The 12,843-nt window shown below is 43.3% G+C and overlaps 1 protein-coding gene across 4 annotated transcripts in view; it reads left to right on the top strand.

Moving 5' to 3' along the window:
- Nucleotides 1-217: 217 nt before the first annotated feature.
- Nucleotides 218-12,843, top strand: part of LOC115165998 (syntaphilin) — a 40,892-nt gene continuing 28,266 nt past the window's right edge. For all 4 annotated transcript variants that reach the window (XM_029719590.1, XM_029719588.1, XM_029719589.1 and 1 more), the window contains exon 1: nucleotides 218-351. The gene's annotated coding sequence lies outside the window, so the exon portion shown is untranslated. The remainder of the gene's footprint in view (nucleotides 352-12,843) is intronic.

Here is a 12,843-nt window from a genome sequence, read left to right as displayed (position 1 = left end):
AAAATATTTTTAATTCGAATCCAGACCATAACTAATCATAAGATCTGCATCAAGTGCAGACATGAATCCACGAATGATTCACTATTTGTCTTTTTGAAGATTGGTGTTTCCCTTTAAGAACCAAAGTAGCACCACGCATCAGTTTTCATCAATGCACTTGTCTTTCCTCACGCGGCTGCTCTCAAACGGATCTCATGCATCTCAGACCAGCCCCGTGCACGCGAGGAAATGCACACCGCTCTGGCGGAGTCCTAACCAGAGACTGGAATCGCGGTGTAATCGAGAAAGGAGGCGGTAAACCATCTCCGGGATAACGATGGAACTGTAAAATAAATACGGAAGGGGGAACAGGTAAACCTCAATCTTTTAGATTCAAGACGTTGTAGCCTAATGTCATTTGTCTTAACTGTAATTTTGCAAAGGATGCTCCACATGAGGCACTGTGAATAAGTAAGAATGGAGAATTCTAGAAATTGAGACATGCAGGGGGAGCTGCAAGATGTAGGGAAGCCTAAAATAGGATTTTGTTTATAAAGAGTTATGCACGCACATATAGCACATATCAGATGTCATGATGGTTGTTGTTGATGTTTTTGTGTGTGTGTGTCGCTGTCCAGCAGGAGCCTGCTGTTCCAAGGATGCACCGCAGATGTTTGTGTACAATGTCATCTTTCGGTATTCGTTCGTGGTAGCGGTAGGCTATTCTTCGGCCAGGTGATGACAACCATTAGAAATTACACGTAGATTTTTGGGGGGCGAATTGGCTTGATACATTACTAGGCTATTGCCGCAATGTATTTGGTAAGCTTTTGATAGAGATGACGCATATGGAGGGCGGTTTCATTAAGCGTTGGGAAAATGCACAATAATCTCAAGCCAAACAAACACCTGCCATGTTGGTACCCTATATCGTGACTGGTCTTCTGGCATGCAATTCGACCTTGCAGCAGTTTGCTATTTTCAGTAAAACAGTCAATCTGACGGAATATGTCAGAAATATAACCATCTGTCTTGTAAAAGAGCTCTTGACTTTGTGTTTGTTGGTCTGAGGATTTTAGAATGTAGGTAGCATACCCTACTCACACTCTCTCCAAATGTCCACTAGAAATAGATGTTGTTTTCCCAGGAATCTGCAGTGGTTCAGCTTTGCATTATAGACATAGGCCTAAGTGTGTATGTATGGTCTTTGCCTATGGGTTTCAAAGGCCCGGTTCTGCCCAATTGAGAGCACATGCACCCCACATTGCCTGGTCCCACAACAACACCTAGATCAGCCTTTTTCTCTAGCCGCCTCCTCTTTAGTGTTTGCAGATTGTAGAGGACTGTCACCAGACTGAGGTCAGCAACATGATCCACCTAAATCAGGGATGTCTAATTTTTGGTCTTCAACAAGATTCGGGGGGCCGCACTGAACATTGGTTGATATAACCAATTTCGGGGTTTAGCAATTTTAAAGTATACTGAGTTTGTTTCCACCCCAAAGTATTTTTTGGGGGAAAAACATATATATTTTTGGTATTATAATTTCTTTACTCAAACCACCCGCTGCCCGGATTGAACCCCCTCACGGGTCGGCTCTGGCCCGCAGGCCGTATGTTTGACACCCCTGACCTATAACCTTCAGTTGGATAAAGCGAGCCTCTGCCTTATTGAAAAATGAATGCTTTCCATTCAGACCTGCAAATACAAAAGGGGTAGGGGCTAGAGGTTGTTAGGCCTACTGGACCAGGTACCTCAGCTGTATGGTCAGCATTTTGGTCAGCACTGACCATTTTGCTGACCATCCCAGTGAACGAATGACCAAGCCCGTATTATATTCGCTAGCTGCACACATTCTAATATTCAAATCCCACCCCTGATCCAGCCTGTTACACATATCAGCAGCTCACGTTCTGGAAAATTGGCAGAATAACCATCTCCATGGTGATCACTGTCATAGCATGCTGTTTCCTGTCAGTCCCCATTGTGCAGATCTTTCTCTCCAATTCCTCCTTTCATCTCCTCAGTGGTAAAGTGCTCTTTTTATAGGTTTTTTCAAAGTTTAGTTAATATTTATTTACTTATTTACAATGACAGGCTGCCCCGGCCTAACCCGGACGACGCTGGGCCAATTGTGCGCCGCCCTAGGGGACTCGCAATCACGGACGGTTGTTATACAGCCTAGAATCGAACCAGGGTCTCTAGTGATGCCTCTAGCACTGAGATGCAGTGCCTTAGAGCCCTATAGGTGAGTTAGAGCTAAACAAATAATGTTAATGACGTCGTCATATCCTCAATCTAAGTTTGTACCGACAGATGTGGCCTATTGAATAGCATATCAATATAGAATATGCAGAAAAACTTCTGCCTATGCCCACACATATTGTCTCAGTACATTTATTTTTATTTTTAATACCCTCAAACATCAAGTTAGGCATACCTAATTTCAAAATAGGCCATCATCACTGTCAATCTTACTGAATTAGTGTTTTGTGAGCAAATAAGAGCAGATGGTGGTAACAAGCTATTAGCCTATCTTGTATTTTGAATCAAAGCAAATATCCTGCCTCGTGGTGTGCTATATTGAGGTTTGGCGCATGAGAAAAACACTATTCAGCTTCACCTAACCATCATAAAATCTCATTAGAAATGAGGGGGTTTTGGTGTAACGTTGTAGGCCTGCTATGCTATCATATTTGGTTCTGTTATGTAAAATGCAAATGAATCATTTTGTGATATTGCGAGACATTGGTTCAACTTTGATCTAACTTTACTAAACGAGCACCATTGTGAGAAGTAATAATCTTCTATTTGTAATAAAGTGATGAGTAGGGCTATTAGGCATAGGCAACATCTTGATGAGTGTAATTTTAAACGATTGTAGATCCCTTTATGGTGCTAAAAGAACAGCACCATGATCGCACAGTGATGTTAAAGGGAAATGTAAAAAATGCTAACTTCATATTCCTCATCTCCAGCACCATCCCAACATCAACATATGTGAAAATGGTACGTTTCTATGTCTAGTAGTTAAAAAGATAGAGGAAGATGATGTTTCCAATGACATCATCAATCAATTAGTAGGCAATTGCTACTCATGATTGGTTCAAATCACATGATGCACACCGACATCATTGGAAACACTTCCTCTATCGTTTTTTCCATTAGACATAGAAACGCACCATTTTCACATATGTTGGGGTTGTGCTGGAGATAATGAATACGAAGTTGACATTTTTTTTGGTCCTTTTAAAGAAGTTGAACCAATTTTGGTTGCTGACCGATAACTGAAGGACAGCTCTGCCATTCGGCCAGTTCAGGACCAAACAACAATTAGCAGTAGGCCTATAGCCTAATAGTCCTACGACTACATGGTATAGCTATTTGTAGGCTATAGCCTAATGTAAATACATATAGCTTAATATCATTGCACTGTTTGCGAGGAGAGCTTTAGTTGTGAGTAGGAATTTAATTGTATTGTGTAGCTTACACTACACTGTATCATAAATAAACTTTGATTTGATTAGCTTGAACACATGGTTTCAATATAGGCCTTCCCTATTACAGAATAAAATAAAACAGAGGTGAACTATCAATTCATATAATTGATTTACAAAGATTAAACATGCTATCAAATCAATTGACCAAGTAGTGAACATAAATCATTACTAAGCTAAGTAGAATTGCAGGACATTTGTTTTAAAACAGCCATAAAAATCAAGCTTACGGTGTGGTTTATTCATGCATCTCAATAAACACATTATTACCTCCAACTGGCCCAATTCACATTTCCAACTGCCCACCCTGACATAGCAAGCTAGAATGGGCCCTGCGTCACAACCAATGTAGGATAAATATCCCAACCAGGGCTACCGCAACTTGCAGAGACTCAGGCTCCTTGGCCTTTGCGGTGGCCACTCTGGTTTAGGTGTCCGCGGTAGAATGGTGTCGTAACCAAGTGGTCACGTATTGCTCTGGTTCCACTGCGCAAGAGAACGTCCGTGGAGTTTTATGAACATCGAGGCAGACACAGTGAATTTGTTTCCTCGATCTCGTTGGTGTGATGGTAATGTCGCTGAACTCCCTCACACTCTGCTGAGCAGCAGATTTTTTTTATCAACGTTCTGATTGGCCGAAGGGGTCAAGCCTCCGACGGGCCTCCGCAGTTCACACACGTAGCCTATAGTTCTTCATCATTCCCACCACCACCAGAGAGAAGACGGAAGAAACCACCGTTTACCTACCTCTAGGCTGCTATACAGATTTATTTGGGTTGTCATTCTATCGTTCGCAATGGAATTTTTGTGGTAATTAAATATAATTTATTTAGAATTCATCAGAATGAATTTTCCGGAAATAGTTTTACCAGCTCTGTGTATACTAAAATTTAAAAAGTGAGGGAGCGCCGCTGCACAGCCCTCCTGCAGCACTACAACCCTGCTCCTCCTAGACCCATAAGCCCCTTAGCCAGTCCACATGCAGTTTTCTTTTCCACAGGTCTTATTTTCACAATGTGCTCCTAGCTTTCGCCTGGAAACTGCTGACTATAATAACAGCATTTAGCACAAATACTGCAGTGGCTCACCAAGACAGTTGTGAAGAGGGCACAACAATACCTTTTCCCCCTCCTGAGACTGAAAAGATTTGGCATGGGTCCCCAGATCCTCAAAACGATCTACAGATGCACCATCGAGAGCATCCTGACCAGTTGCATCACCACCTGGTATGGCAACTGCTCGGCATCTGACCGTAAGGCGCTACAGAGGGTAGTGCGTATGGACCAGTACATCACTGGGGTCAAGCTTCCTACCATCCAGGGCCTATTTACTAGGTGGTGTCAGAGGAAGGCCAAACAAGTAATAGACTATTCTCTCGGCTAATGCCTGGCAAGCGGTACCGGAGCGCCAAGTCTAGGTCCAAAAGGCTCCTTAACAGCTTCTACCTGCAAGCCATAAGACTGCTGAACAATTAATCAAATGGCCACCTGGACTATTTACATTGACCCCTCCCTCCCCCTTTGTTTTTACACTGCTGCTAGTCGCTGTTTTTATCTATGCATAGACACTTTACCCCTACTTACATGTACAAATTACCTCAACTAACCTGTACCCCCGCACATTCACTCGGTACCGGTACCCCCTGTATATAGCCTCGTTATTGTTATTTTGTTACTTTTTATTTTATTTTTTCCTTAGTTTATTTAGTAAATATTTTCTTAACTCTATTTCTTGAACTGCATTGTTGGGCTTGTAAGTAAGCATTTCACGGTAAGGTCCACACCTGCATGTGACAAATAAAATGTGATTTGATTTGACTCCAAGGAAGGGGATGACATTTCATGCTAAATTATAGCAGTCCAAATGACTGACAGACGGTTGATTTCATGATCATTATATGATGGATTCTTTGGTCTTTGTTTCAGTGGGGATTTGCATGCAATGATATCCAACTATAATGCAAACATGTCGAAGGGCAAAATTATGTCATCTGAGCCAGTAACCCTCTGTCATATACTGTACCACTCTAACCACTGAACCACACTCATAGTATCTGGAAGTTCTGCATTTGTGCATACAGATTCCAAATAAATAATGAAGAAGTCTATTTTTCTCTAATATTTACAATTCTAAAGTTTGATAAAAGTTAATATGGCTGAAATGGGCTAGTTAGAGGAGCTTTCCCCTACCAGGCTTCTTCCCTCCTGGATAAGCCGACTTTGTCATTACTCCTGTGAGTCAGTCGCTGTCCACAGTCCATGTGCTGAACTCCGGAATGCCGATCCTATAGCTGTCCATGGTGCTGAACCACTGATTGCTACTATTATCACTTATTTGGTTTGTTTCAACATTGGATCTTTTACACTTTTTCACAGTATTCCAGATTTGTTCATTTTGACAGGTTCATTTCCTGTGAACCTGTCTTTTTGGATCAGCAGGGTTTCTAGAGATCCTGATAAGATCACAGCTAGACCCCTCATGGAAAAGTAACTCTGGTCAGTTAGGGGCAGAATGCTGCTGCTGCTGGTTTTCATGACCTTTCTTGAGAGCACTCAAATTGAAAGACTAAGCCTGGACACTATAGATTAGAGCAAATCATGGTTTGCAATACAAATGTTGGCTGTGACTCATCTGCTTAGGATCTTCTCCTCTGTCCAATTGTTGGAATTTCCTTCTCCAAACCAAAGTGTTTTGGGTGATTTCAAAACACAACCTACGTAAATAAATAAAATAAACACATATGGAAGTTAAATAGGCATATAATGTAATTACAGTGTAGGTATGCACTGCTTACTAAAACCATAATTCGAGGGTGTCACGACTTCCGCCGAGGTAGGTCCCTCTCCTTGTTCGTTCGGCGGTCGACGTCACCGGCCTTCTAGCCATCGCCGATCCACTTTTCATTTTCCATTTGTTTTGTCTTTGTTTTACACACCTGGTTTCAATTCCCCAATTACACGTTCATTATTTAACCCCCTGTTTTCCCCATGGTTTTTGTGCGTGATTGTTTTATGTATGTTCGGTCCGTCATTGTGGGCTCGGTATTACGACATGTTATTGGAATATTTGAGTAAAGTTCATTGTGTTACTCATCTCTGCTGTCCTGCGCCTGACTCCTCTGCACCAGCTACCCAGACAGAGGGGGAGGTTAAACCACAATTTGAAATTCATTTATACATTTTGAAATAGAACAATGTAAACTAAGAACATGCTAATTCCTGAATATCTTTACAAAGATGGCAACACAGTTAAATATTGCATGTGGCTGCATTTTTTATGATGATCTTTGCCAAATCAAAATTCAAGTTTATTGGTCGAGTACACCGATTTGCAGATGTTATTGCAGTTGCAGCCAAATGCTTGTGTTTATAGCTCCAACAGTGCAGTAATAACTTGCAATAAAAAATAATAATAATACACACATAATCCAGAACATTTTTTTAAAAAAAGTTATATTGAATGGGCCATTACTAGAAGACAGTATACAGTGCATTCGGAAAGTATTCAGACCCCTTGAATTTTTACACATTTTGTTACGTTTAATTCCCTCATCAATGTACACACAATACCCCATAATGACAAAGCAAAAGCAGGTTGTTAGAAATGTTTGCAAATGTATAAAAAAAATATTACATTTACATAAGCATTCAGACCCTTTACTCAGTACTTTGTTGAAGCACTTTTGGCAGCGATTACAGCCTCAATTCTTATTGGGTATGACACTACAAGTTTCGCCCACCTGTATTTGGGGACTTTCTCCCATTCTTCTCTCAAGCTCTGTCAGGATAGATGGGGAGCGTCGCTGCACAGCTATTTACAGGTTTCTCCAAAGATGTTCGATCGGGTTCAAGTCCGGGCTCTGTCTGGGCCACTCAAGGACATTCTGAGACTAGTCCCGAAGCCACTCTTGCATTGTCTTGGCTGTGTGCTTAGGGTCGTTGTCCTGTTGGAAGGTGAACCTTCGTCCCAGTCTGAGGTCCTGAGCGCTCTGGAGCAGGTTTTCATCAAGAATCTCTCAGTACTTTGCTCCATTCACCTTTCCCTCGATCCTGATTAGTCACCCAGTCCCTGCCGCTGAAAAACATCCCCACAGCATGATGCTGCCACCACCATGCTTCACCGTAGGGATGGTGCCAGGTTCAAGATTTCTGGTTTCATCAGACTAGAGAATCTTGTTTCTCATGGTCTGAGAGTCTTTAGGTGCCTTTTGGCAAACTCCAAGCGGGCTGTCATGTGCCTTTTACTGAGAAGTGGCTTCCGTCTGGCCACTCTACCATAAAGTCTGATTGGTGCAGAGATGGTTGTCCTTCTGTTAGGTTTTCCCAACTCCACAGAGGAACTCTAGAGCTCTGTCAGAGTGACCATCTGGTTCTTGGTCACCTCCCTGACCAAGGCCCTTTTCCCCCAATTGCTCAGTTTGGCCGGACAGGCAGCTCTAGGAAGAGTCTTGGTGGTACCAAACTTCTTCCATTTAAGAATGATGGAGGCCACTGTGTTCTTGAGGAGCTTCAATGCTGCAAAAAAAAATGTGGTAGCCTTCCTAAGAGCTGTGCCTCGACACAATCTTGTCTCAGAGCTCTAAGGACAATTCCTTAACTCATTCCCTTTCAAATCATGTCTAATCAATTGAATTTACCACAGGTGGACTCCAAGTTGCAGAAACATCCCAAGGATAATCAATGTAAACAGGATGAACCTGGGCTCAATTTCGAGTCTCAAAGCGAAGGGTCTGAATACTTATGTAAATACATTTTTTTTTTTTTCTAAAAACCTGGGTTATTTGATGAGGGGATCAAAAATAATACATTTTAGAATAAGGCTGTAACGTAACAAAAAGTGAAGGAGTCTGTATACTTTCCGAATGCACTGTACACATATAAAATGTGTGAAACAATATGCAAACACTTATTAAAGTGACCAGTGTTTAATGGCTCTATGTACTTAGGGAAGCAGTCTCTAAGGTGCAGGGTAGAGTACCGAGTGGTAGCTGGCTAGTAACAGTGACTAAGGTTCAGGGCAGGGTACTGGGCAGAGGCCGATTAGTGTTGACTGTTTAACAGTCTGAAGGCCTGGAGATAGAAGCTGTTTCTCAGCTTTGATGCACCTGTACTGTCTCCGCTTTCTAGATGGTAGCGGGGTGAACAAACCGTGGCTTGTGTGGATGAGGTCCTTGATGATCTTCTTGGCGTTCCTGTGACACCGGGTGCTGTAGAAGTCCTGGAGGGCGGGCAGTGTGCCCCCGTTGATGCGTTAGACTGACCACATCACCCTCTGGAGAGCCCTGCGGTTGCGGACGGTGTAATTGCCGTACCAACAGGATGCGTTCGATATTGCATCTGTAGACGTTTGTGAGGTTCTTAGGAGCCAAGACAAATTTAAGAGGCACTGTGGGACTATTTCAGGTTGTCAGTGATGTGCACGCCAAAGAGCTTGAAGCTTTTGACTCTCTCCACCGCAGCCCCGTCAATGTGGATGGGGGCGTGCTCTCTCTGCTGTCTCCTGTAGTCCACGATCAGCTTCTTCGTTTGGTTGATGTTAAGGGAGAGGTTATTTTCCTGGCACCACTCCACCACGGCTCTCACCTCCTCCCTGTATTGTATTGTATTTTTATTTTTGCACTGTCTCAATGCACACTCACAGGACTCCACACACTCACACACACTGACACTCCAACACACACACACACTGAGACTCCAACACACACACACACACTCACTCACATACTCACTCACTCACTCACTCACTCGCTCTCTTCATTTGTTCATACACACTTAACATGCACACACATTTATACTGACTCTACACACACGCACACTCACATACAATCATCATATACACTACTGCTACTCTGTGTATCATATACCCTGGTACCTAGTCACCTTACCCCTATACATATCTACCTCCATCACTCCAGTATCCCTGTCCCCTTACCCCTATACATATCTACCTCCATCACTCCAGTATCCCTGTCACCTTACCCCTATACATATCTACCTCCATCACTCCAGTATCCCTGTCACCTTACCCCTATACATATCTACCTCCATCACTCCAGTATCCCTGTCACCTTACCCCTATACATATCTACCTCCATCACTCCATTATCCCTGTCCCCTTACCCCTATACATATCTACCTCCATCACTCCATTATCCCTGTCCCCTTACCCCTATACATATCTACCTCCATTACTCCAGTATCCCTGTGACCTTACCCCTATACATATCTACCTCCATCACTCTAGTATCCCTGTGACCTTACCCCTACACATATCTACATCCATCACTCTAGTATCCCTGCACGTTGTTAATATGATATTGGTACTGACCCTGTATATAGCTTACTTACTTCTCATGTTCTACTTATTTGTATTTCTTGTGTGTTTTTGTTCTAGCTGATGTTTTATTTTAGTACTATATTGATTACTGCATTGTTGGATTTTTCAGCTTGCAAGAAAGGAATTTCACTTTACTTGTCCACTTGAAATGAACAATGTAAAACTTGTAGGCTGTCTCGTAGGCCTGATTACCAACAACTATCTCTGTTGTGACGTCAGCAACCTTGATGATTGAGTTGGAATTTGGAGACGTGGGTGGTCACGTAGTCATGGGTGAACAGGGAGTACTGGACAGGGCTGAGCACGCACCCATGTTGGGGATCAGTGTGGTGGAGGTGTTGTTGCCTACCTTCACCACTTGAGGTCAGCCCGTCAGGAAGTCCAGGATCTAGTTGCACAGGTGAGGGGTTCGGACCCAGGGCCCTGAGCTTAGTGATGAGCTTGAAGGGCACTATGGTGTTGAAGGCTGAGCTGTAGTCAATGAACAGCATTCTTACGTAGGTTAGATAGGGCAGTATGCAGTGCAACTGCGATTGTGTCGTCCTAGGATCTGTTGGGGCGATATGTGAATAGGCTGTCAGGTAAGGTAGAGGTGATATGGTCTTTAACTAGCCTCTTAAAGTGTTTCGTGATGACAGAAGTAAGTGCTATGGGGCGATAGTCATTTAGTTCAGTTCCCTTCGCTTTCGTGGGTCCAGGAAGAGTGGTGGACATCTTGAAGCAAGTGGGGACAACAGACATATGGAGAGATTGAATATGTCCCTAAACACTCCAGCCAGCTGGTCTGCACATGCTCTGAGGACACAGCTTGGGATGCCATCTGGGCCGGCAGCCTTGCGAGGGTTAATACTCTTTCTTAGGTCGGCAACGGAGAACGAGAGCGCACAGTCCTCATGAGCCTCGGGCGCCCATGTCGGCGGCTCTGTTTTCCACAAAGACGGCGAAGAAGGTGTTTAGCTCGTCGGGTAGCTAAAGTGGAGGTGCTCTTGCTGCATCTCAGGAGGGGAGAGGGAAGGGTGCTGGCTCCTGACATGTGATATCCAGCATGCCTTCCCCTCTCCTCAACCTCTCCTCCCTCACACTCCGGGGTAAAGGCCCTCTGTTAAGGACACCACCACTGCCTGGGACGGTGGAGATGATGCTGCAGTTTTCTGACATGAAAGGTCATAATGACGATAATGATTTTGATGATGGTGATGTTGTCGCAGTTGAGGTTGTCCCGAAACAAGGTCTTTGGCCTGGTTATGAATGGTTAATGACTATGATAACGGTACTGATGGTATTGTCATTAGTGAGGTAATTCTAGATGCCTCTGTGACCCTTTCAGGCCCCTAGGCCTAGTACAATATCTATTTGTTACCTTTGTCCTCCTCTAGATGGCACAGCCTTTGCCTGTGGACCCATCTTGTGAAAGAAGCCTCACAGATCCTCACTGCTTAGTGTTGTGGCAGATGCAGTGCTCTGCTTCTATATCCCCCCCTTCCCTCTCCTTCTCTCACTACACTCTTTCGCAGGATTATGTGGATAGTTGGACTGATTGATTAAATGGACAGAGCTCTGCTGCTGTAAGCTGCTCTGCAGTGCAGTGACTAGGCAGGATTTTGAGATTCTTGGTAATGAAATGTTGTCCTGTCTAGAGGCCGACCGATTAAATCGGTCGACCGATATTATCGGCTGATATTAGCCTCTCACTGAAATATTTTATTTCACAGATAAAGCACTGTTGTCGCAGTTGTGGTGCCGAAACTAGGTCTTTGGCCTGGTTATGAGTGGTTAATGACTATGATAATGGTACTGATGGTATTGTCATTAGTGAGGTAATTATAGATGCCTCTGTGACCCTTTCAGGCCACTAGGCATAGTACAATATCGATGTGTTACCCTTGTCCTCCTCTAGATGGCACAGCCTTTGCCTGTGGACCCATCTTGTGAAAGAAGCCTCACAGATCCTTCACAGAATAAGCGGTGCCATTTAATTTTTTTCAATGATTGCCTGAGTAGGGCGATCAACGAGCTGCTTATTGAGTAACATTCAGCCCGTAAGTCACGGCGTGAGAGAGTGGGCATGGTGGTTTGACGGTGAGTAGCTTGCCACAGCCAGCGACAGCATATTTGAACAAGTAAATAATCCAAAGTACACTTCAGCAAGCAAGCAGCCCTGTCCTGATCACATGCTTACTTAGTCAACGTTACCTGACAAGCTAGCCAGCAAGATAGTTAGGCTAGCTAGCGAGCTAGCAATCTGTGCTACTTTTGTGCGAACACTGGACTGGCGCCAAAATAAACACTGACTCATCCTTGATACAAAAATAACACAGTTAAATACAGACGCTGCTATCTAGTGGTGACATTACAAACTGCATCTTACTGCATTTCAGCTGCATAGTTTGTGAAGTTGTCGACGTTGCAGTTTCAAGATTGACTTTGAGACTAAGTTTAATTCATTCAGCCCTTCTTGTTTATTAGTGTGCTTGTGGTGCTTCAACACAAACACTTCTGCATTCTTATCTACTGCCTTAGACACATGTTTAAGTTGTACCTAAGAAGGTTAACTGAACAAGTGCTTGTATTTACTTTCGTATCTATAGAGGACATAGTTGCCTTTTGGTGGTTATCATGTAAACCAAAAACAAAATGTTCTTAATGTTAATTTTAATATTTAGTTAAGAAATCATAATTTAGATCATTTGTTGACTATCAGAGGCAGAGGAGACCGTTCACACGGTCCCAGAACCCACGGGACTGAGTGTCTTTAATTTATCAAGCAAGATATTGAGCCCTGCCCATGTCTCTTTGCTCAATAAAGGGTTATCTTTTGTGCCTACAACACAGTGTAACGATTTTGACGTTAAGGTAGACATGTTTAAGTTTTTTAGAAACATCCGTTTAAGGGAATACTTTAGCTCCCCCAATCCTGACACTTCTATTGAACCAGTAGGTTACTTACCTGTACATACTCCGACTCCTTTTAGAAGCAAGAGTTATTTTGTACCTCCAGCCAATCGCAATCACTCTATCGAGACATATTGCA

This window comes from Salmo trutta, chromosome 28, assembly GCF_901001165.1.
Source record: "Salmo trutta chromosome 28, fSalTru1.1, whole genome shotgun sequence".
Lineage (NCBI taxonomy): Eukaryota > Metazoa > Chordata > Actinopteri > Salmoniformes > Salmonidae > Salmo > Salmo trutta.
This window is presented reverse-complemented; position numbering and strand designations above follow the sequence as displayed.